This window comes from Uranotaenia lowii, chromosome 2, assembly GCF_029784155.1.
Source record: "Uranotaenia lowii strain MFRU-FL chromosome 2, ASM2978415v1, whole genome shotgun sequence".
NCBI lineage: Eukaryota > Metazoa > Arthropoda > Insecta > Diptera > Culicidae > Uranotaenia > Uranotaenia lowii.
The window spans coordinates 263130472-263157271 of NC_073692.1; the positions used below are offsets into that span (position 1 = coordinate 263130472).

General features: G+C 36.3%; 1 long non-coding RNA gene across 1 annotated transcript; it reads right to left on the reverse strand.

Annotated features, from left to right (window-relative positions):
• Positions 1-2448: 2448 nt before the first annotated feature.
• On the reverse strand, positions 2449-4287 carry LOC129747645 (uncharacterized). The gene is made up of 4 exons (XR_008737551.1): positions 3526-4287; positions 3340-3469; positions 2849-3278; positions 2449-2766 (listed from the first exon to the last, which is right to left on the reverse strand). It is a non-coding gene; the product is annotated as an uncharacterized LOC129747645 (long non-coding RNA).
• Positions 4288-26800: the final 22513 nt, after the last annotated feature.

Sequence of the window (26800 nt, forward strand, 5' to 3'; positions counted from 1 at the left end):
CTAATGGGCCTGGTTGTTTTTTCGAATCGGTTCAGGCGGATGTCGATCGGATCTGGAGCTAAAGCCGAGCGGTGAATCGTTGCCCACACTGAACCCAAATTCACACTTAAAAAACACTAGAAGATTCACTTAAAAGTGAAAACGCAGTGAATTTCTTCATTTCAAGGGGCTCATGTACATTTCACTTGCCTCTCACTTAAGTTTTAAGTGACCGAATCAATAAACACTAGCTCATCACTTGAGTTTTAAGTGACCGGCATTGAATGTCTTCGATGCTCACTTGAAATCCACTTGACCGGTCACTTAAGCCAATATTCACTTGCCGCTCACTTAAAATTCAAGTGATTTTTTGCATAGCGAATGTCAACAATGTCAGTATTGATTGTTTCATTGTTGTTTGGAAAAGAAACAACAGAGGTTTGTTTGAGTTGGTAGATGCAGAATTAAAGTAATTTATATGTTATTAAACAATGATATTTTCCATAGGTCGACCGACAGAAACATCGTGTGAACCAGTAAACACGTCACAGAGACCCTTTTTAAAGCAATCAGGTTTCGGATACGTTTTCCGATGATGATTTATTTTGGAAATATTCAAGTGCAATTAAAGTAAGTATCATGCAAAACAATAAATACTAGTTAAATTTATTTTATTTTTTAATTATTATTTCAGAAAAGATCAACCCGAATGTCTCGTCAAAGTGAGGAAGTCAATGATTTTTCGAAGCCGAAAAATCTTTTTGAAGAAGAAAAAGTGACGTTTTTTACGTTGTATTTTTTAATAAATAATTGTTTTGTAGAAACAAAGTTGATTAATGTTTGATATTCCGAAATTTCACCTAAAAACCACTACAATTGAAAGATATTAATGACCTGAGCAAACATTTGAAATTGACTTTGCCATTCACTTGAAATTCACTTGATCGCTCACTTAAGTGATTTCACTTGACCGGTCACTTAAAATTCACATGAATTTACGTATGGCGCAAATTCACTCCAGATGTCACTTACCTTTAAAGTGAAAATTATTTTCGGTGCAGCGATTCATGATCCGATCCGCTGCCTTTTTCCTCCAGGCTAAGTCGGGACGAAATTTTGGCCGTCTGAGATTATTCAAGTTGTCGGTGCTGTTGAGCGACCGACATCCGATGGCCATTAGTTTCGATTCCGGGGAGGTTTCCTTTGATTCTAACTAATTTTCGTGGCTAAAAGATGTGTTCAGGACTGTAGCTGGATTCGAATCCGGCAGCTTGCTGTCTTGCCAGTTGTCGAGCCAGATTCCAAATCCAACACTTGATTCTTCCCGGCTGCCGTGAGGTTGGACATGACCGCGGAAATGTTTGCTTCATACCGCAGATGGTTCAAATTTCCTTGCCTTCGCTGTTTGTTTGACATCGAGCGGAGTTCGTTACAGAGGTCCTGCATTTGCTGGGACTTTTTTTCTCCATTCACGGTAACGCGATTATCGGTGCGATTATCCGATTCCTGCAAATAAATTTAGTTTTTAAAGTTCACTGCTAAAGTTTGAAAATGATAACTTACCTGGTGCGATAATAATTTCACCAGTGTAGTCTTTTGTAATTTTGTAATTTATTAACTTTACAAAATTACTGTTATTTCTAATAGACTGTTATGTTATCTGTTATGTCTACAGGAATTTATAAAATATTTAAAAAAATTGACTTCAAGCAAGATCGATTGCGTAGGCAAACAATGTTTTTTCGGTTCTGTTTTTCGATTGAGGTTAAATTTTCATCCTTTTTTTGGTTAATACCCGAAAACTAGGAATATGGTTAAAATTGTTCCTTAAAATATTGATGAAAAATAACCATATTGGCAGTTCTGCAGTAAAAACCAAAAAATGGTTATTTTTCATTCAAAAATGGTTAAATAAAAATGAGCGTGTGGGGCAAGTTTGCCCATCTCGCCAAAACAGTTTACACACTCATCTGGCGCAACCCCTTATAGTGCAGTTTTGACCCGTTATCGGAAAAGACTGGGTTAACTCCTTTTTCATGTAAAGTCCTTGTACCCCTTATAGTGTACACAGCATGTACGTCAAAGCAGAGGTGAAAATTAGTAATGTAAGCATGTAAAATCTACACATTATTTCCCGGATCGGAAAAACGAACCGAAATCGAATGGATTTCGGTCTGTTCAACCCGTGAATCGGTTAGAATTCTGACGAGAAATCCAACCGATTTCCGACGAATTCAGTGCCCTGGTGACACAACTTTCCTGACGACGATAAGTTTTGGCGAGTGAGCTGTCAGAACAATCAGTTCGTATTCTAATCCAATCCCGACCGATTTCGGACGGAAATGAGTTCGATTTCGAACCAAATTGGTCCGATTTCGGACCAAATCGGCTCAATTTCGAACAAAAATTGGTTCGATTTCGGCCAAAATCCAAACAAAAATTGGAACGATTTAGAACGAATTGCCATCATGTAGAAATTTGTTTTTATTTATTTCATCATTGCGTCATCATATGAATTTTCCAGCCATTTTACAGTGTTTCTTTATTTTGAAAAAAGAAAAATTTGTACATATATATGTAAGATATAATAATCGCAAAAATGTTGTAATTTCACTTATGCTGCTGCTTTGGACGAGCCGATTGCTGCTGTGCCTCTGTGCCTGTGTCTTTGTGCCTGGACAACTATTCTCCAGCTGTAATTTAAATGGATTGTCCTCTTGCATGTCGGCTCCGCGATAAATTTGAAGACACATCCGGCAGGAACGAACCCTTGTGATTTGGCCTCCGCTAAAATTGAAAAAAAAAAATAAATTTGAAGGAAGCACTTAAATTAAATGTAACGTGATTAGGCAAACAAAATGATACTCACGCCAAGTTCACCCTGACTCGGGTAGGTATTTTCGCACTGGGTACACTTGAAGAGTCGCTCGCCCGTGTGAATTCGAGTATGTATCATGGGTACCATTCTAGTTGAATCGTTTCTGACAGCGACATTCGAATGATTGTTCGTTCGTGTGGACCTTCAGCTACCACGGAAGGGTAAAACCTTTGTCACAGAAGATACAAATGTGCGACTTTTCCCCGGTATGGATCCTTTGACGAACTCTTGGTGCTGCCACAAAATTTAGAAGCGCGCGGCCGCTCGTTCGCATGGTTTTTTAAGTGTGCGGTCTGCATCGACCGTTCCTCGCAGCTGACATCGCAATGCTTACATGGATGCATTCTTTCCTTCTTATGACGCACCAAATGGCTTCGAAGCTGTGACGGTCCACTAACTCGCGGAAACAATAGCAATGTTTCTGGAAGGAAGAAAATATCTTATATCTACTTTTCTAAAAAACTAACGTTGAATATACTCACATCAGAACGTTTTTTTTTTTCATATGATTTCGCAACTGTGACTCATTGTTGAATATTGTATCATAGATTTTGCACCGAGATTCAAAATCAACGTCATAGGTTCCAATTCGAACTCGAGCACTTCCAGAAGCTGAAAAAAGTAAAAATTATTACTAAACTGAGTTTGAAAACTTAAGCAACACTTACCTGAATACATTTTCCGTCGTAAAAACTTAAGAATTCTCCTTGTTTCATCTAAAACGAAGTAAATTTTCAATTTTCTGGCGAGGACATGTGTGCCTTAAAGTTGGGATCACTATATTTCGGCAAATTCCGATCGGTTCTTCTATCCGGCAGTTAATTGCTGTGTGTCAACATGACATACAAACATTTAGAGAAAACAGCACTCGTATAGTTTCAACTTTTGGGGGAAAATCTCATAGCCCGAAATGCTTTCAGATCCGTATTGACCACTTCTAGACGGGTCTTGAATGTTGCCGCCTATGTGCTGCGCGATTCCGTGCAAAATAAGAGGAAAGCTTGGATGTGCATCTTCCTCCCCGTTGGCTTCGGTCAAAATGCACATTCTTCACCTGTTCGATTTGCGGCAGTGGACCTCAAATCCGTCTCGACATTCGCGCACGGAAACAATTTCTAACCGACCAAAACGGATCGAAAAAATTTAATGAAAAATAAAGAATTTCACATGTGCTGCAGCTTTGACAAGTAAACAAAGCGAAACCATGGTTGCTATGAGATCTGAAAACTGATCGTTTCATTTTCGACTGATGAAAACCCGGCCAAGGAAATCTAACCGAATTCGAATAAAAATCGAGCCGATCCGTACTGTTCGATTTCTGTCATTTTGGCGCGGGGAAATCGTCCGAAAAATCGAACAGAAATCAGATAAAAATTGGACAGATTCAAACTGACAACCATTACTTTGACAGTAATCGGTCCGTTTGTGAGACTCGCTCCGATCCGGGTTTGGAAGCCCGCTCTGCGATGTCAGCCCTTTGATGTTAGCCCTTAAAATGTCAGAAGTATGGAAAGAAAATAATAAAAACAAATCAGTTAGTTTTGAATTTCTGTATTCGGCAAGGAATCATTTTCATGCTCCTGTTATAGAATAGGAAAATATTCAATCAACTCAATCTATTGAACTGATCTTTCAGCATTAACCGATTCATTGAATCGTCGAACGAGATCGGTTACGGCAGAAAGAGTTCTATATTCTGAATGACAAGTTAAAAAACTACCCTTTATTTAGTAAGCCAGCTTTTCTAAATAATGTGTAAAATTGACTCGAGGAAACGACACTTTTTTTGACAGATCTCGGCTGTTCGCAATAATGGGTCAATTTTACAAGTTTAAGGTGTTGCGCCAAATGAGTGTGTAGTTCGAATTAGCTTGTACCACTAAATTCTAGTCTATACCAGAATAAGTACGTTCTAAAACGTACAGTGCATGTACAACCTTAGTATGGCAGCGATGTCAGATTATGCACCACTCAAATCCATTTCAAGAAAAAATTATCATATCAATTTTTTGATGAAACATCCGAAGACATTTTTTGGTTCTCAGATAAAATTTGAGTTTGATGCTGTAAAACGTTTTAAATCGATAGTGCGAAGAGAATGCTGAAAATCTGAAGAAATCTTTTAAATAAACTTATTTTATTAAAGAGGCTTGCTTGGTAGGTTTGCCTCTGATTGAAGAAATCGAGCTTCAATTCGATAAAAGATCAGAATACGTAAATTTAGGTTAAAATATGTAGATTTGGCTTCGCTGCCTAACAGTCGAGCTGAATGCGACCACGAATAACTACGGCACATTAAGTGAAAAAGTTTTGCTGTATGCGTTCAGATCCAACAAGGAGGAAAAAATAGGAACCGTTATCGGATCAAACCACTGACGCTGACCGCGGAGGAAAGGATTATTTTAGAAAGTGGCGAGAACGATTATCAGGTAAGTATTTTAATTATTTGACAGTGTGAGTGGTTTCACAGTTTACTTTACTGGTTTACTTTCAATGAATTTTTTTTTTGCCGTGAGAACACTAAATTTTGCTATCATTTTGGAGTCACTTCGCTACTTTTTTTCTGAAAATAATGGGAATCCTTTTATTTCGGCTTCACTTTGGGTTGCGAAACTAAGGATACCTTAATGATGCCTAATTTAGCTTTTGGTTAATTGTACAGCAGAAAGAGGCTACTTTTAGCCTTGTTCACTTGTCATTGTATTCTTGTCTCAAAATTGTATTTTGTTATAAAAAAAATGATGCCTCACTAATGCCTACTTATGCTAACAATTAAATTTATACCAAATTCTGCTTGCAACTTGCTGTTGATACGTGAATTTGGGATACCTAATTTATGCCTAATTTTGCTGTCGTACAAAACTAAACATCAAAATATGCTATCACTTTGCTGTTGACAGCTTATTCTGGTTTCAATTTGCTTTTAATTTGGGCATCAAAGTCTGCTCGGGTTATTGCAATTTGTTTAAAAAATTGACAAAATGAGACTTGAAGATCTTTTTTGATCACATATTTCTCGGAAACTAAAATTGTCGAAAAAGTTGATTCATCTGAGTTATGGTTTTTTGTTTATAAAACATTTGTTCCTCAAAAACTGAAGCTGTTAAAAAATTTATATGCTATTTTGTATATTTGAATTCAGCTTACCCAAATTAGTTTACATCAGCTTGGAAATATTTGAAATCACCAAAAAAAAACTTTAGTCCTGAGTTATCTGTGAACTTGAAGCATTGTGTATGATTAACATGCAAAAGACAACGGTGCGCAGATTCAATTAAGAAATATAAAATATAAAAATCCTCTGACCATCGCACAGTTGGTACAGTGGTTTTTTTCAGGGCTTAGAAATCAAAATAGCTTAATATTATGTTCTACAATTTTTCATTACTTTCAAATGCACATGTTCTGCTGTTACTTTTTCCCTGATCAATTCACCTTAAAGTGAGATATATTTTCTATTGCATAAGTTTTTCATCTTATTACAACATTTTTTTGATAAAAGTTGTAGACTATCATATTTAAGAAAAATGTAGAAGACATCAAAGCTCTATGTTTTAGTGGCATTTTTTTAACAAACTAACCTAAGAAAAAACTGCAAAAAAATTAACTTTTTTGAAGCGAGTTTCAAAATTCAATTTGTATGTTTTTTTCCTCAGATTTATGCTTTTTTGCCTTGAGAGCATAGGAGATGAAAGCTCAAATCTGAAGAAAAAAGCTTAAATCTGAGAAAAAAAAGCTTAAATCTGAGAGATGTGCTCCACACGCATTGTATATCGTTGCCGGGGCCTGCTAGAACCAGGCCTCTTCAATGCTACACGTTTACTCTATAAAACCAGATCCCTGCAACGTTACACGATTTGTCTAAATATCGTGTGACCAACATCTTTTAAATATGTGCTCGTGAATCTCGTTTTTAAGCTTTTTTTCCTCAGATTTAAGCTTTTTTCGCCTTGAGAGCATAGGAGATGAAAGCTCAAATCTGAAGAAAAATGCTTAAATCTGTCAAAACAGGGAAAATCTGAGAGATGTGCTCCATACGGTTTGTATAGCATTGCCGGGAAGTGTATAAAACGTGAGTCCATCATCTATATGCTAAGTGTTAGTGAATCTCGTTTTTAAGCTTTTTCCCCAGATTTAAGCTTATTTTTGCCATTGAGAGCATAAGAGATGAAAGCTCAAATCTGAGAAAAAAAAGCTCAAATCTGAGAGAAAAAAAGATTAAATCTAAGAGATGTGCTCCATACGGGTTGAATGGCATTGCATAGACCTGACTAGAACGTATCTGCCAAAAATTGATAGTTAAATCGAAAAAGGGTGAATGCATTATGAGACAATCATATCAAACCACTTCTCATTATTCGGGCTTTGCGCCCTCGCGGCTTGAGGCAATGATTTTTGAGCAACATTCGGTTCATTGGTTAGCTTACCAAAAAAAACAGGGGTCACGGAAGCTATCTTCAGACAGTGGTTTGAGGAAATGTTAGTTCCAGAAGCTCAAGGCTTTATGTGGAGACAAAGTGTTGAGGATTGTCTCATCGTAGCAGTAGATGCGACAAATAACAACATACATATATGTACATATATACATTAGAAATAAACAAGAAGTAAATGTTACCATGGGGATGGTTTACATATAAATAGAATCATAAGGTAAGCCTGGACTAGTAGCCTTTAGTCAAAGATACCGTCACTTCAAGATAAAGAAGTGGGCTTTGCCGCGAACATACATTCTTCTATATGGATATTCGATGTTCGCAACGCCATCTAAAGAGTTGGGGCAACAAAACTCACCCATGTTACTAAGGATACCAAAGTGTGTCTTGGGAAAACAAATCGCATTCAAAGTTATTATGGTTGGCAGTCAGTACAATAGCGACATCTACATGGTTTACAAGCTGAAGAATATTTTTGATTATTTCGTTGAGTTAATTGAAAATCTGTTAATCAATGAAATTGAAATAAGATTGTCTGGATTAGAAACTATCATTAAACTTTTTCGAAACTATCGTGGTTTGTAGAAGAAGAAAAGTATTTAATATGCAGAATCAAATAAAACAAACATTTTTTGTTTTTTGTCAAAATTTACAAATTATTTATTCAAATAATGTTAAAACTAATTTACCTAATAAATAAACAATACTTAAATATACTTATATAATAGATGTACATAATTTTTTAATGTTCAATTTTTTTGACTTCTCAGTTATTTTGTTTTTTCTTTTTTTATCTATTGTAAGTTGATAGTTGCAATTCATTTATTTTAGCTCGGCCCCTATGAGCATATTTAAATATTTATCTACTAATAATGACACACAATCATAACAAAGAATTTCCAAAATAGAATTGGAGATATTTTTCTCTAAAGCCATGTGTTCAATTATGTCCTTGAGTTCAGATTTCACACCAACCGGGCCTATCTGTCGATTAAGTCCTGAAAAATGACATACGTGAGCTATGTCTGAATTGCTTGTTCATGAATTTGATTTTAAACTTAACAATTTTTATTGAGACCTGAGTTTTAAATCCAGCCAATTCGACGATTTGATTACACAATTGGATTTTAATTCAATTGTGAGTTGACTTAAAAAATTTTGAGTTTTTTTCTTTAACAAAAAGAAGATAAATTTTTTTAAATAACTCGAAAAAAAATCTGAATTTTTTTTTTAAATGTCAATGAAAAATGATGTCAAAACGACTTAAAAAATAACAAAAAATTAAAGGATAAAAATATGAAGTAGAATGGATTTTGAACCTTGTTACCGACACAAAAATTTAGGATAACATCTTGGTTTTGATGAAAGTAAAGAAAATAGATTTTTTGTAACATCCAATTTTAGTTCTTTTTTAAGGAGCAGTCTGCATTGAATTAACAAAAAAGAGTAATAAATTAAAAAAGAAATGTTGTCCCTTAACTCCCTCCTACCCGTTGATTAAAGTTTTTCCTGTTATTCTAGTAGCAATTAGAAAGCCTAAATTTGTTTTTGCGTTGCTTTGAACAGAACAGTGTTCGGCATCGCTAACTGAAAAATTAGCGCCGCTAATCAAATCGCTAAATCATACAAAGTTAGCGATCGCTAATTAAATACGCTAAATGTGCCAAAAAAGTTATCGCTTTAAGCTTAAAGCGCTAATCGCTAATCGCTAACTGTTTATTTACCAACATTAGGGCCGGAACAAATATCAAATTTTTTTTAGTATCGCACTTCCCCCTTTCGATTTATCCAACTCCCCAAGGGGGAATTAATGAAGTTTCAAGTATTTAATTTAAAATAAGTTTGATCATATTTTCATAAAATAATATGAACAAAACCAAAACTGTCAAAGCTAGGAGTTTTAACGAGTCTCTGTGTTCTATAAATTAAAACAAACGATTTTCGAACAATTAAAGAAAGAGCAAAAGAACAGAATGTGAAAAATGGGAGCTATATCTCTCTTTTTTTTAATTTAAATTTTGGTTAAAAATTTACTCGATTTATCGGTTTTGTGCAAAGTAGATAGTACCTATGCAATTTTGTTGTAAATAATTTTTTGTGCCATTCATTTTTTTTGTTTTTTTTAGATAGATAGATAGATTTTATTCAATGTAAAACTCAGAAGAAAAACCTTAATGAACTTGCGTTCCTCTAAAAGGTTTCATTTGAAGCTAACAAGGATATAATTCAGTATAGCTATGCTTACATTAACCGCTCTAAATTGGATTTTAAGAATTTTTTTACACGAATTTTAAATATAGGTACATTTTCACTATGACGAATTTCTCTACTTAGACGATTGTACATTTTTGGGCCTGTAGTTTCTAATCGCCTTTCTCCAATTCTCGTTGTTGAACTCTCTACAAATAATCTATCCATAAACCGGGTATTATGATTATGAGTTGCATGATGTACATTGAAATTATGGTGGATGTCCTTGATTCGTACTATTCGGTGCATGATAACCAAAGTTTGTAAGTCGCGCAAGCAGCTTATTGGTAAAATGTTATGTCCTGGCATTCTATACAGATCTAAGCTGGGGTACAAGTAAGGAAGCTTAAAGATAGATTTCAAACATCTATTCTGCTGAACTTTTAACGTTAATAAATTAGTTAAATTGGTGTGTCCCCAAGCACTAATAGCGTATGTATAGCGACTATGTATAAAACTATAATATAGCTTTTGCAAAACATGTCTTGGCATGAAATACGAAAACTTACGGATTAATCCACAAATGGGGGCACAAGTTTTTACAAGATTTGTTATATGTGGCTTCCAAGATAAGCGGTTGTCTATGTGCACTCCTAAATATTTAAAGCACGATACTTCTTCTATTTCACTATTTTTGTGGATAAGTTGTGAATGTGGCGGCAGTTTCGTTTTGATTCCACGAAAGATAATAAATTTGGTTTTAGTGGCATTCAATGTAAGTAGGTTGTTCTCGAGATATTTATCTATGGTAATCAGGTCACTCTCCATTTCACGAATGACGGCTTCTACATCCTTCTTCGAATATTCCAGTACCGTGTCATCAGCGAACAGCTTCGGGATACCACACAGGGTAAGTTTAGATAAGTCGTTCACATAAATTAGAAACAGAAGCGGACCTAAGTTGCTCCCTTGAGGTACGCCTACACTTATAGGTAACTGAGAGCTTAATGTGTCGTTGACTTTAACTACTTGTTGACGATTTTCCAGATAACTGTGCATCAGTTCGTTTGCTAAGCCTCTTATACCATATGCTTCTAATTTTTTCAGCAACAAGCTATGATCTATTGTATCAAAAGCTTTTGATAAATCAAGAAACAAAGCTCCCGGTATTTCATTCTTCTGATCCAAACTGTATGACACACTATTAACTAGTTCCAGTAGAGCTATCTCCGTGGAACCTCCTTTACGAAATCCGTGTTGATATTGATAGAAAAAATTTTCACCATCTAGAAACTCCAACAGTCTTGTTGCGATCAGCTTCTCAAATACCTTGCTGAAGGCAGAGAGAACTGAAATCGGTCGGTAACTATTAAGTGCCTTAGGATCACCGGACTTAAACACTGGGTGGACAACAGATAGCTTAAGGGGGGGGTAGGGTCTAACGGGTATAAAAAAACACCATTTTCACGATTTTTTTCTAGAGCTATCGTTTAAACAAATGTATTCAAATTTTTTGCATTATACAAAGCATTGTTTAAAGAACATTTAGTAATTTTTTCGTAGAAAAATATTGAAAAATGAGCCGGTGACGGAGCATTTTCGAGGATGCCTTTTAGAAAACAAGATTTGCGGTGGACACTGTATCTCAGCACAGAATCATCTGAAGTCAAAAAATCAGAGCAAAATATTTTTAATAGATGTTTTTCTGGACCCCAACGTTTTTATTTAACTTAAAAATTTTTTTATGAAATTTTTGTGGCTGTTTGAAGTGAAAACTACGATTTTTCACCTAAAAATCCGCCATTTTTCACCTATAAAATCTCCCCAAAGTAAAAAAATCGAAAAAGAAAAACGTTGGGGTCTGGTATTTTATATGTAGAAAACATGTTCCAAATTTGAAAAGAATCGGATAACTAGTTTTCAAATGACGATGTCCACGGACTTTAAAAATGTGCTTTCGAGAAAAACGCGTTTGAAGTTTCTGCTCTTGCTTTCTTGCAGTATTAGATAGGAGGAGATAAAGGCCTATAACTTCTACAGTTTTGCTTCAATTGACTTGAAAATTTGACACAACATTCTTTAAATGTTTTCTAATAAGAAAATAAAAAAATAAAAAAATCGATTTTTTGAAAGTGTTAGACCCTACCCCCCCCCTTAAGACATTCGGGATACTTGCCCATACGAACACTATCGTTGAAGGCTGAAGTGAGAATAGGGGCTAAAACCGCGTGGTGGGTTCGAAGCGCTGACACAGGAAAACTGTCCACTCCAGAAGCTTTCGAAGGATCCAGACTGGATATAATTGTTATGACTTCTCGGACGGTGGATGGTCGAAGAAAAATTGAGTTTCTGATCCGCTTGATGGTTCCAAATTCATCTATGTTTCCGGTCGAGTGGTGTTGGCTTGCAAGATGTTGTCCAATTGCAGTAAAGAACTCGTTGAATGCATTTGCCACAGGTAATGGACTATCAACAGATTCTCCATGCAGATTCAATGTCAGCTCAACAGGTTTGGAATTCTTTCCTATCATTTCGTTAATTCGTTTCCAAAGAATTTTCATGTTGGATGTATTCATAAGTTGCTCATAATATTCGATTTTTGCCTTCCGTTTTACGTTCTGTAGTTGCTTATTCATTCTCTTCATTTGTTCGGAAAGATTGAGGTTTGTGGGGTTCTTTTTCCATTTCCGCAAAATTTTATCCCTAGATTTCAAAAGTTGCCATATTTCTAGAGTCATCCATGGACAAATTTTCCTCATTCGAACTACAGCGGTAGTGACGTGGGTATGTTTAACAAGAAGTTGTTGGTAGCGCTCAGTTATAGTATTCAATCTAGCATTCGGGTCTTGGTTCCGAAAATCAGCATTTCTTAGGAAATCAACGAAGTCTTTTTCGAGATGTTCTCGATTCGTATGTCGCCGAGATAAGATTTTAACTTCCGGTAAAGCTTTTTTGTTAATGTAAGTAGTGAGAACAGGCCTGTGATCACTGATGTCACACTCAAATGTGCAATTAATTATTGAACGGAGGTCGTTGATGCGAACGATGCTGTGGTCCAGCAGATTGTTGCTAGCAGGTCTGGTGACAATGTTATTTGAGACAGCGAGGCTGAAGCAACTCAAGAGACTTTGGTACTGCAATACTACACTATCGTTCTCCCTATTGATAGGAATATTGAGGTCACCCAATATGAAGATGGGCTTACTGAGGTTTGCTTCGGTGAGAAGTATCTCTAGGTGGTTAATGAACTTGGAAAAGTTGTAGCCTGGTGGTCTGTAAATTCCATGAACAGTAATTCTCCGTAGTGTAAAATTTCGATTCCAATATGGTGGTATCCATCATCTTCAGTATTGCGCTTTATAGTGAACTTTATATCATCCCTTACATAGATTGCAAGGCCGCCGCCGTTACTTAAACGAGATGAGAAGGTGGCTTTGTATCCTGGTAAATTGAAAAAGGCAATGTTCTTTTCCTTTACCCACGTTTCACTTATTACGATAACATCGATATTTATCTTCAGATTTTCGAGGAATAATTTCAGCGAATCGAATTTATCTGGATTATTCATTCCACGAATATTCAATTGCAGAAGTTTAGGGTTCTTTCTATGACTTTTTTGAATATCTTCTGTAGATTCGCAGAAGATATTGGTACTTTTTTCTAGGATCAGTTCATCAGTCATGTTTGGTTAAATCTAGGTATAAGAACTACTATGTTTTTAGTACATAGGGATGTTCTTCAAATCCGACCGTGAACGAATAACAATCGGTTTACATTTCGAAGTCTTTTTCAAAAGTATGTTTCCATCTAGAGCGGGCCAAACATACGCAATATTGAGCTGTTTTTGCTTACTTCGCAGTTCTTGAAGTATCCCATTTATCATCGGTGTTAATTCACTACGAACAGATACATGGACTTGTTCTGATTGGACATTCGGGGCATCTATTTTAAGTTCGTTGACGTGAAGACGGCCGTACTTACGTTTATCTTCAAGAATCTTAGTCTTTGTAGCAACATTTTTCAGAACAACACGAATTGGAGGCTTGTTTTTCGTGGAAACAGAAGATTTGAATCTTTCGCATGACAAAATAGAATCTACTTGGACATTGCATCTGAATGAGGATAGGGTCTTCTCAACCACTTTGGGTAATACTTCGTCAGGTACGACTGGTACACCAGTAATAATGACATTGTTCGCCAGTGATGATTTCTCTTGGTTAATAATTGAAGATTCAAGAGTTTGAAGTCGTTGTTCAAGAGTTTTGGTAAAGCTTACAGAATCACTAAGAGCTTTTTTCAAAGACGAGTTTTCTCGCTTAAGGGTGAGCAATTCATCTCCAAAATGCTGCAATTTAGCCAGTGCGTTATCGACCATGGTGGACATAAAATCTTGGCTTTGTATTATTTGGTCAGTAATTTCTTCGAACTTATGACCCATCTTTGATAAAATATTTCGATTCAAAATTTCTTCTGACATACTGGCAGCACGGAATTCAAAATTGAATGCTTCCCAAACTCAAATGCAGATGGCGCTGCAATCGCCAAAAATTGATCGAGGTCTACCGGGAACTGTCAGATTTGCAAAGCAAATGGCTCACAAGCAGCGTTGCCAGATTGAAAACCGCTCAAGTCCGTAGATTTGACGAAAATCGAAAAACGTACTGATTTCGGCAAAATAAAACTTGATGACCTTTTTTTTTTTTTTGGTCGTCAGGTAGAATTTTCATTTATCCGCAGAATCCCTTGAATTTATGCGATTATCCGTAGAAAATCCGTAGGAAATGCTGAAAATCCGTAGATTTCGAGCATCGATCCGTAGCTCCGTAGAAATGCTGAAAATCCGTAGAACTACGGAGAAATCCGTAGATCTGGCAAGGCTGCTCACAAGCAAGCAATAGCACTCTCTCCTCTCACCTGATGATTTGCAGCCGGATGGCAATTCCGTGTGTAGTTAGGCTCAAATCTTGTTCGTCTCGGCACACGTCGGATAGATGTTGGACAACCTTAGCGTAGAGGGTTCTTGTTGTTTCTCGGGTTCGGACTTCGTGGTTGTCGAATGAATTTGCGGTTCTTTGCGGGGCATAGACGGGGTCGGTGGAGCGGAAATATAAACAAACAGCAGTGGTGGGTTTTTATTAGGTAGCAGATCAGGGTTTTACAGGCTCAGACACTGTTCATTCCAATAATTCACGGAATGTAGCGATTAAGCAGCAACAGCAGCATAGGCGGGCAACAACAACAGCAGCATTGGCGGGCAACAACAGCAGCAGTGAGCAGGATTAGTGAGGTCAATCGATTATCTCGCCGTGGTTGGTGGGTGTGGTTGGCGGTTAGTGGGAGAGCAGTGGGCGGGGAGGGAGGCGCGCTCGATCGACACTATCTGGCCAGCTGAATTTCAATATCAGTTCCACATACCATTCCAGACCAACGGGGATGTTTCGATGGGCGTATTCGGCAGAAAAGATGCTAATTTATCCAAATCCAGTAGGCACAGGGCAGCTTAGGCAGGTTTTCAGGTATAAATATGCACAAAATCGGAGCGGCTAAGTAAGCAAGAAGTTTTGGCATTATTTTACATGATCCTCATTTAACATCTTTAACCTGCTTTCCCCTTTTCAAATTTGCAGGAGCATTGTCAAACGTGAACATTTATACAATTTCTATTTGAACTTAAAACGAAGGCTACAATAGTGATTTTATCTTATGTCTATATGAACTGATCTGTAAAATCTTACAAAAAACTGCATTGTGAAAGTAAATAGCTCAACCACTTGAAAAGAAATGCTGATGAAGAGATGTTGAAAATAGTTTTATATTGTTTAACACCTTTTATAGTTATCTTCTTCCGTAAAATTTGCTAAAAAAGTGCTTAAAGAGAGAAATGATACTGAATACATTTTTTCTCTAACTCTAGTACGCATTCCTCCAATGAATCCAATTAAACAATCAGAATGATGCACAATGTCACTTTGACTTGATTAATGAAAAAAAGATTATTCTATCACAAAGAATTTGAGAGATTGATACAAATATATGGCAGTTAGCGATCTTCAATTAGCGGAACCAAAAAATAGCGGAACTTTTCAATTCGCTAAATCAATCCAAATTTAGCGGCAAAATTAAAACGCTAACAAAAAGTTAGCGGACTAACTAGCGAATAGCGGATTAGCGCTTTTGTGCCGAACACTGGAACAGAACATTAATAATTTACCTTAGTGGGCCTTCTTGGGCTCTCAGAATTCAAACTTCAAACTTTGTAAAAAACAGTTATATCAGGGAAAACCATTCAGGTACACACTGTGTATCGTTCTAAGTAAGTGGTTTTCAAGGAAATAAGGATGCATTCATAACGTTAAAATTTTCGAAAATATCTTACCATGATAGCTTTCGACTTCGCGAGGAATATCACTAGCATCCGGTAAAACTGGTGGAAAATCTTTGGTTTCGTATACGTTTTCAAAAATCTTCGGGCCATTAAGTGTTGGTTTCGCATTTTGAATAAGGCTAAAAATCATAAAATGATTGTCCGGTTGTTTCTTCGTACAAAAAAACTACCTAACCTTGGTAATGGTTGGATTTATTAATAAAATCATCCTCTGAGAAATTATTCTCGCAGATTAAGTGGTGAGGCTTCATGTCTGGATTGCCGCTAAACTTTTTCCAGCACTCAAATGATCTGAAATGTTCGAGATCATTCAATGTAACCGAATCTTATCAATTTTGAAAATAGAACACTTACCTGCTTTTACCAGATGCAGAAAGAATGATTTCTTTGCTATTCCGGATTTGGAAGCAAAACATCCAACAACTGCACAGTTTTTAAGGCCCATTTTGGTTGAATGACTTCTTGAAATTTATGCTACCAAAACGCATTCAAACAACGGCTACTTTGATTTTTTTTAACCTTTTTTGAAGTTTACGTTATCAAAGACTCGAACTATTAGGTAGTAAAGAGGGTGTACAAGCTATTTTCGCCGCCTGTTATGATACCCCCACTCAGAAGGGAGCAGCACTGAGCGTATAGAAAGGATTTTCGATAAGTTACATGGGTGTGCTTTAGTTCTACCACCGAGGGAATCTCTTCTTTCCACTGCCTGAAGTTCTGCTACAACACAAAGAGAGAATAATTTCATTTTCCCTAGTCATCATTCGCAAGAACATCCGAATTTGAATGTGATCTTTTTACCTCGACAAACACTATGTAGTTGATCCAGTTCCTTGACCAGGGCAGTATTGCAAACTTTAAGAAGCTGTACATATGCAGGATGATGCGATGCGTCGGATATTACTTTCCTGGCTCATTTCATCGGAGGCGAAGTATTCCACCATATGCATCAAGATGATGTATCAGGATTTGTCTGCAGCAGGACAATGATCCATAGCACCCGTTTAAGCTGTGCTATCAAAAAGGATCAGAAAGAGTTCGGAATCATGAAATCACCAGATGTTAAATCCACAAAGCTTCTGTAGAAAGTGTTTGACCGTGTGGTTTGTAAGCAATGCCCTACATCGAAAACCACGTAGTGGGAAATACAACTGACGTGTTGGGCTTCGAATAGCCACGCTCGGTAAGCTGATCAATCGAATACCACAGAGGATTCATCGATGAACAACTGGCATGTGGCTAGCAAATTCCATGCGAAGGAAACAAAAAACGCAATACCCAAAGTCACCATACATTCACTTTTTTCAACCATAGTTATTATCTGTATACAATCAGATTTCAACGCAAACAAGCGTTCTTAAGCGTGCAATTCTTTGTTTTCAAGAAAGTAATTTTTAGAAACACAAACCCAACCCCAAAACTTTTTTTTCAGCATTAGCCAATATGCACAGATTATTCCGCAGCGTATAAAACTGACATTTTTCACAACAACAAATTTTCCGGAAAAAAATGACGAGCACGAAAAAAACCACGTGCCCAGGCGGTTTTAGATAAGAAAAACCGTTTTCCACGCAATTAACAACTGATTTAATAAAATTAAATACATATTTTTTACCGGGATTTCATGGAACATCCGGAGGACACTTTTACGTGCATTTACATTTTATCCCTGCCTTCACTTTGATACGCACTTTTTGACAATTTCATGTCTTTTTTTCGATGCTAAAATTAGAATTTTATAAAGTTTTCGCGGACGAAGACAAAAACGCGTGCGGCTGGCAAAAGTCATTGCTTACTTCTTTTTTGCCGATACATCAAGATTTCTTTCACCTAAGTTTAAAAATTCAATGATGTAGCATTTCATCTTCATGCTCTCATCGATTGGAAAACATTGTTCCGGGAAACATATATTCGAATTTCACCAGAAATACTCCAGTTATGCCGAATTGACATTTGAGTGAAATGACGCAACACACCTCAACAAAAAAAAGGCGACATTTTACTACCCATATACGATACCGAAAATGTAGTGAACTGGAAGCATATCAAAATCGATACCTGCGTCTATTCGGAGCTCTCACACAGCATAGATTTCGTGGAATCTTCTGATGGACTTCATAGTAGAAGCACAGACAAACAGACAGGACACTTAGAAGAAAAATCATACAAATTTTCGCAAGAGATTACATTGCCATCTGGTGTCGGTATTGCCTACCAATCAGTTTTGTCTAAAATGAAATGATCGAGGTAGCCTAAGATATTGTGGTGTTAAAAAAAGTGTAAACAAATGAACAAAATGGGAACGAGAACTTACACGACTGTATTAGCTTAGCTTAGCTTAGCTTGATTGACTACTCACATCCACCTTTAAACATTGAACCCGAAATGCTTTATAAATAATTTTTTAGTAATAAAAAAACATTGAACAATTCCTTTGAACTTCCTCAGTATGCTTTTTAACTTTTTATTGTTAAAACAATGATATGATATTATTGATATTGAATCAAATGCATTTCGAATCAAATGATCGCAGGCGTGGCTCAGTAGAACGTATTCCACATCGCCAATGGTTGCTACTCCGTGATTGACCGAGGCCACCAATTTTGTTCAAAGGTCAAATGAATGGTGTCTGGGACTGACAGCACATTCACAATGCCCAAAACTGATGCTCTCTCTTTAATCATCAATAACGGCGCCGGCCACGTCCTAGTAGTCAATAGATAGTTTGGAAAAGAGAGAAAGGGATGAAAGAAATAATTCGTGCTTTAGGACCGAGGTTACCTCTGCATCCTAGCAAAACAAGTTTGGTTGGGAGAGGGGTTGAAGGAATTGATTGGGAGACACTTTTAACTAGTGTGATCTGATTCTGAGCATCCTATTCTCCTATTTTCCTTATAAAAATGCTTACAATTCAAGTAAAAAAACAACTTAAATCCCTCAATAACAATCTCGTATTCTACACTAGAATTTCTATCTTGACAATGAATGTGCTTTTCATCTATATATATAAAAATGAATGTTTGTCTGTCTGTCTGTTACCTATAGACTCGGAAACTACTGAACCGATCATCGTGAAACTTGGCATCTGAGGGTTTTTGGGGCCGGGGATGGTTTCTATAATAGTTACAAACCACCCCGACTTAAGGGAGGAGGGGCTCCCATACAAATTTTGTCGTTTTTCGAAACAAATTAAAGTCATGACATCCATTTTCTAGAGATTTTTTTTCCTTTGGGCGGTTTGTTTTTCGTCTCTATGGACGAGGCGTCGCGAGCCAACGTCGTGAGAGGATAGTAACCATGGCATAGCATACTGATCAGTGGGAATATTTTGGCGCGTATTTCTCAACCAAGCGTATTTTCAATGCAAGGGGGGGCGATATGAAGCCTTGATGTGATTTTTTTCCAACTTGATTCCTAGCTCATTTGTACAGCACATGATTATGAATGACGCCTAGACGTTATCCTGATTGACATTTTGCCGATCGAATAAAACATACACATTTTTTTTGCCAAAATCTGAAATTGAAAAGTCATGGCATCCATTTTTAGAGATTTTCTTTTCTTTGAAGGGTTTGTTTTTCGTCTCTATGGTCAAGCAAATGTCGTCGCAAGTGGATAGTAATCAAAGCTGTTCGTTGATCGCTGGAAAAATTGAACAATTAGGCGCCTGTTTCTCAACCAAATATCTATATTTTTTATGCACGTGGGGGCGATATTCAACCTAGATGTGCTTTTCTTGCCTAATTGTACACAGCACGTGGAAATAAAAAATATATATTTAGTTCTGATGCTAATGAAATAATGGTATGACACTTTGCGGACAATTGAAAAAAAAAACACTGAATTAAAAGAATTTACTTACAATTTTTTAACCCAAGGTTATTTTTGAATCATATTGAAAACAGAAATATGAATAAGCTGTCTACATAGGTAGATCGGAAACATTTTGTTGATCATGTAAAAATGTTCTTAACTGAAAAAGAAGATAAAAAAATCTGATCCGACACATGAACTGATCAAGAGCCATTTCTTAAAATTAGATAAGATAGGACTGACGTGTTCATAAGTGAAAGGTATCAGTGAAATAAACTGATTTTTATTGACCAAAAGTGAAGGAATTCATTTTTCGAAAGAATTTTCATTAAAGTAACACTAGAGCATATTCAAAGGTTCAACTTTTCTCTGTTCCAAAAAAAATATAAAATTATGTTTTCTTCTAAAAATTGTTACTTCAGCCCAAATACACAACAGAAACGAATTTAGAAATGAAAATGGGAGCTTTTAATTTTAAATAATTCTAAAAAAAAACATCGTACTTTTTTCTTACATACCAATTTAAGTACGTGCTTAACATGAAAAGTGTTTTTGTGTTACATGGCTGCATAAAAGAGACTTTTGGTCCGCTTCTTTTTTGAAAAGTGAGACTTTAAAACCCATATTCAACTGGAAGCAAATTTTTTATGAGAAATTTTAAGAATACTTTGAAAGTGTTCAAAACAATATCCCCTCCTGTCAACTTACACGATGGGGCAAGGGCAAACGTCGAACTTTTAAGAAATTCATCTTTAAAATGATTCAATATGTTGAAAAGACCAGAAGGGGTATTCCGAAAGTTGAAACTGAAGCGGATATTTAAAATTCTTAAATGTCTTTGTAAATGAAGGTCATTTGCATTGAACAGCATTCGTTAAAAGTGAAATAACAAACATAAATTTATACTGCTAGAATACTGCAGATATATTAATGTAACTTGATTAAACAAACAAAAAGATAAACGTATTAAATCCATTTTAAAGCCATTACTCTGACGCATCTGAAAATAAGCTTTGCATCTACACTTGCCCCAATATACGGGACAACGTTAACTTAGAAATTTGTTTTTGCCAACTTTTTTGAATATTAGACTTTCAAAGAGAAAATAAAAAAAACCGCGGAGAATTTATTTAGTGATGCAACTGATATTTTTTGCTTTAATAATTTAACTAAAAAGAAAAAAATTGCACTGTATGAAATCGATAATTTTCATACCATGATAAGTGTTTTTTGGGAAAACTGCAAGCTATAATGTCTCATGTCCACGAGTTTGGCATATGGCGATACATTTTTTTTAACATAATTTTGACGCAAAAGGATAGATATTTAAACTGCTTCGAAGGGCGAGGTTGGTGAAAAAAGCGGTTTGATAATGTTTATAAAAAATCCTTTTCATCGTTTTTTTTTTTCAAATTTCGATAGCTTATTTTTTTTAACTTAAAAAATACATCATCTAAAGCTAATCAGGGGCAGGAAGTGCTCATAATACAGAAAATCAGGAATATACTCAAAAAACTGTCCCGATTCACGCTATTGATCGGTTTTCAAAATTATATTTCCATCAAGTACAATGTGCAATAAATTCCAATATGCGAATCATTTTCTTTCAGTTAGAAATTTATGTAAACTCGAGCCGGATAAATCAGCCTACCTTCTTCAAGCAGTGGGGGACAAAATCGGAAAAGATGGGGGAGCTCCCATGTAAGTTTAAGATAAAGAGCTTTTAAAAGAAGGGACCATATTTTAAAAGAGGGTTTTCTTGCGTACGGATATTAAGCATTACTCAAAAATAGATGTGACAAATGTTTTTATAGAAGTTCGTAACTTCCCATTTTGGGGAAAAAGGTGGAAAATCCATAAATTTTGACATTTTTTGAGTCATTATGAAGCTTTAAAAACAGAGTACAAATTTCAGACCTTGAAAAACAAGTTTAGAGATTTAGCTTCAGTAAATAATATATACCATATTTGAATTGCAATTCTGAATTCCAGCTGCAGCTCTCATCTCAAAGTTGTTGGTTCTAAACCATGATGAGGTTTGATTAAAAAAAAAATGCTTACAAATATCTAAATTTGAATAAATTTTTACAAATAACATTTATTTTTGCAAGGTGTAGCAATGCACACCGGGTCAGCTAGTTTTTAATAATTTATAACAACAACAAAACCAACCTGTTACTCTTTTATCGAAATTTAAAACAAAGCGGTGGAAAATGGAAAACTGTCGAGTATATGCATGCTTTTCTATTCAAATATGCCTACTCATACTCATACTTGCATCAAAGAACCACAACATTATACACTCCAGAACAAATCAAGTCTTTTTAAGAAAAAAAAAGAAAGTAATGCCACTTTGAACGATTTAATAATGAGAAACATCATCAGGCGATAATTAGGAATTTAATAAATTAATTTGTTTGACTGTAGCAATAATGAGAACCTAACCCTAGTTTTGGCGCCAAGACAATTATTGGGAATCAAAGAGTACAAAGCTCAAAAGAGATTACCATGAATATTTATTTATTGATAAATTGTATTTGCTATAATGTGCTCACCCTAATAATCTCATTCAGAAAATGATTTCCTTAGCAGATAAACCTAGTGTAGCAGAAGTTTTCTCTAATTTTGCAGCCACCGAAATATTTATCTGTCTCTGTTCTGAACGTGAAAAAAAAACAAGAACTTCTATTAATTAAAACTCATATTATGAACTGCTAAATAAACTTTAAGCACTTAACACAATGCATGAAAAATCTTATCCACAGCAGAATTTTTTTCTTCAAACACTAGATGTTCTAGTTGGAAATTATATATGTATCAATATGTATCTCAAGCTTGGAAATTTCAATATCAATCATAATTTTCTAAATGAGAAGGTTTTTTGTACAAATACTTAGCTTAGATCCGTGTTGTTTGCATGTAACCGTACTCCAAGTAAGTCTCTCTCCGCTCGCCGGAAGGTCATTTAAATTACGCAGAAAAACACGGTTCAAACCACTTGCTGCACTAGTAATCAACCCACAAACTCGTTCAAAACACTTCCGGCGATCAGTCTGCCGGTAGAAATCCGGTCGCTCGAACTAAGGAACATATTTTCAATTGATTAAACAGTAAAATTTTTATTGAAAACAATGAAATATAAAAATTTTTCGCGGATCGAAAAAAAAACACTTGCGTTGCCCGGAACGAGAACTTACACGACTGTATTCAAGAAAAAGTACGAAGTAATCGTTACTAATATTCAGGAAAGTTCTGGCGCAAGTTGGTGCTCTGCATGAAACAGTTAAACCTTAAAGTATCAGAAAATTCATGAACGGCAGCAGCACAGTATCCTTCTCGTCTCAGACTAAGATATCCTTTGAGTGGGAGTGAATCCCGTCGATAGATACCGTGAAGGCACCAATGGCCGAGCATGTAAGCTATGATGAATGTTCTCTGTGCCGTACAAAAATCGTATCAGGTATCAGAAAATACGAAACATATAAATTTTCATTGTTGAATTCCGGGGAAAATCAAGATTAAAGTTGAAAATTGCGTGGCCATTAGTGCTTTCACGGTACCATTTAGTTTTAAGTTGGTTCGAGTCGACGACCAAACCAACTGATAAACTATCGAACAAGCCTCCTCCCGAAACCGATAAAGACTTCAAATCAAATTATACCGCTTCGGATTTAGTTGTGAATAAATATAGTTTTTAATTTTATGAAATGAATTTGCGGCTTTATCGGTGAGGGTTAAAGAGTTGAAATGAAAGACGGATAGAAGAACAGAAGAAAATTCTAAGGTGGTGAAAAGAGCGAAGAGCATTTGAAATAGAAGCTTGACCACATGCTAAATTCTTTGTCCCGCATCAATTAACTGTATTGAAGAAGTAGTACCCAATAGAGAAGGCACTACATTTTTCGATACAGTTAATTATGGATGGTTCGACCGCCATGTGAGTGTGCACATGTGCCGAACGGACAAAAAATTTAGCATGTGGTTGCTCTGTTAAGTCTTCTATTGTGCGATATCGTTCCATCCATAATTAACTGTATCGAAAAATGTAGTGCCTTCTCTATTGGGTACTACTTCTTCAATACAGTTAATTGATGCGGGACAAAGAATTTAGCATGTGGTCAAGCTTCTATTTCAAATGCTCTTCGCTCTTTTCACCACCTTAGAATTTTCTTCTGTTCTTCTATCCGTCTTTCATTTCAACTCTTTAACCCTCACCGATAAAGCCGCAAATTCATTTCATAAAACAAATTCACGGTGATTTCTCCTCTTAAAATAGTTTTTAATATATGTACAACTAGGTATCAGTTTAAGGAAACCCCTTTTTTGATTTCCTTGTATTAGGTACATTTTATTTTGTTTTGTTGCACTTTTTGTGAACATGAACAATCAGTCATGGAAGGAGGACGAAGAAAGGTTGTTTCGGATTTTGACGTTTTTCTCTCGTTTTGAAAATGTGGTCCTCCTATTTGATCCACCACGATTTGAGTCGAATGGCAATAGCGTAGTGGCCACGTGACGCTGGATTTGAACCTTTCCGTATGACCGTCTACTTTTCCGAACTCGACCTTGGCCTTAACTTCATATCAGTTCCGAGCGACCATTGACGTCGAATCCCAATTGTCGTCTTGGGTGACGCTACAGCTGCGAAACAGGTGCCGAAAGTAATCCCTGAATTTACGATTTATTAAGGAATCCAGTACCACAGCCTTCCAAATGGATTGAGCTTTTGAAATAGTTTGTAATCCAGCTACGTTGAGTTCAATGTGAAAAAATGCATCGGTCGCGAAACAGAATAGGACCAACTTATCTGCACAATTCCCAGGGAAATAAATTCTAAAATACAAATGCACTGGCTGTTAAAAGAACACGATCCTGAACAAAGACAGAGAGTGTACATACCAATCTAATGAGCTTTTCACTGTACTGGTCCGATCCTTTCTGGGGTTTGTAGTGATGAATTTTTCAACGTTGTTATTCAAAACCTTGATTTATCCAAAGGCGGGAATTCAAATTTCGCTGGATAAAAACAAATGGAAATAAACATTCAATGAGCACCATGGTGATGAAAATATTCTTACCTTTATCACTCAGATTTTCCACTTAGTGATTCTAGTGCACTCTTGTGGCGACATTGCCTAGCTTCGGAACAGTTTTGCGAAAAACGAAAACCGAGTGTCCCGTCTGTTTGTCTGTGGTAGAAGGTTTAATTTTCCTACTTGGTTGTAGTGTGCAATTTTTATTTTAAACCAGGAAAATGTCATCTTAGAAATAGATATATTTTACATACAGTTATAAAGGTTAAAAATATTCTTCTCACTACTCGACTTAGGGTGAACACATGAAATGGTACTGGATGTAAAATGTTAAGCTTATGTTGTCCACGTTTATTCAGTTTGTAAAGCCTAAATCGGCTAAGACGGTGTTTGTCTTTTAATATGTTTTTGCAAAAACTTGTCTGAGACGATCGAAAAATATTTACTGTTTTTTTAAGGGTGCTCATCATTTTCACCCATGTGGTCAAATAAGGTCATCATGAAGTAATTATGTTCATCAAGTTATGTCGTGAGACAGAAAACTATGTAAATAAAATAACAATTACAGGAAGAAGCATTTCTGTTCTTTCCAATCCTCTGTACCTTATAATTGTTATTTTCCAACAGAGAATAAATTAAACTTTCCTTCCATGCCAGCGTACATAACACCAAATAAGCACTAAGTTCATATGGGTATTTTTCGGTGAAGATACAACGTCCGAAGAAAGCAACTAATGCCGGAGAAAGAAACATTTCACCTTTTCCACACCCATCAAGCATCAGCACAGCAAAGCTTTCATTTCTTATTCAAGCTATTCCAGTAGGGAGTAGAAGGGTGGGAGGAAGCTCAGCAGGTCTCTTCTTATCCGGAGCTACATACACTTTGTAAGAATCTCCTCCATCATCCCGTTTCTGATGTTTACGTTTAGATTTTCACTAAACTGCACGTGAGCTGGGATTGCACACGGACAAGGACCGAAGGAAAATACTCGAATCATGTACCTACACCCACAAATCCGACTCTACTTCAATAATGACCTAGCTTGGAGGTGGAATTATCGGCATAAGATTTTATGCCGGACCGGCACAAACAAGCTTTCTCTTCTCTGACCTTTTTCTCCCAGCACAACCGAATTGCATATGGCTGAAAGAAACCAAATAAAACATATCCCATGTCTTATCACAAGACAAAACATGACGGAAACAATCAGCCATTCTTTGTTTCCAACCCCCGGCAAACAACCACCGTACACTTTTCAGCGCATTTTTGGCATAGAGTTGGCGAGTGGTATTGCAATTTTGCAACCTATGCTTTGGGTGTACATACCTGTGATGTTGAACCTTATCAGCAGCGGAATGACTTTTCCACTTGTGTATACCGGGGAATGCTGTTGAACTTGCATCTTCATTCAACTTAGCGAGCCGAGCGAAGTGAAGCTGAAGGGGGTTGTTCTCGTTCATTTCCGAATTGCTCACTTTCAGCAGTCCACTTCTGGGTACCGTGCAGTGGGAATTCTTTAGCCGGTTGCAAAAACAAGTATGAGTCGGGAAAGATTCCCACATTTTTTTACGCCAATTGTACCCTTCAGTGCAGTGGTTTAAAAATGATGAAACGATTAAAAACATCCATAAAACTAACTACAAAATAGAATGTCTTATCCGTCTTAAAACTAACATAAGAGCAAGTTCTCTGGTGGTGGAAAAAAGTGGTAGAAATTTTGACACTTACGGCACATTTTGAAAATTTTGCCATGTGAAAACCTTTTTCAAGATCTGTGGCCGTCAAGTTTTTTTTTTCAACACGTGTTGTATTGTCGCATGCTGTGATGCAAAAATAGCAATACACTGAGGTTTTTTCTTACGCGGTTTTTTTTACACGGTTTTTTTTTACGCGGATTTTCCAATTAACGCGGTTTTTTTTTACGCGGATTTTCGAATTAACGCTGTTTTTTTTTTACGCGGATTTTCGAATTAACGCGGTTTTTCAGAGAAAATAAGACTTTTTCAAAGGAAAACACTTAGAATCTTTTTGTAGTTGGGAAAATCTTAGCTCTGAGACTAAGAACGTGATACATGAGATCTGTGACCT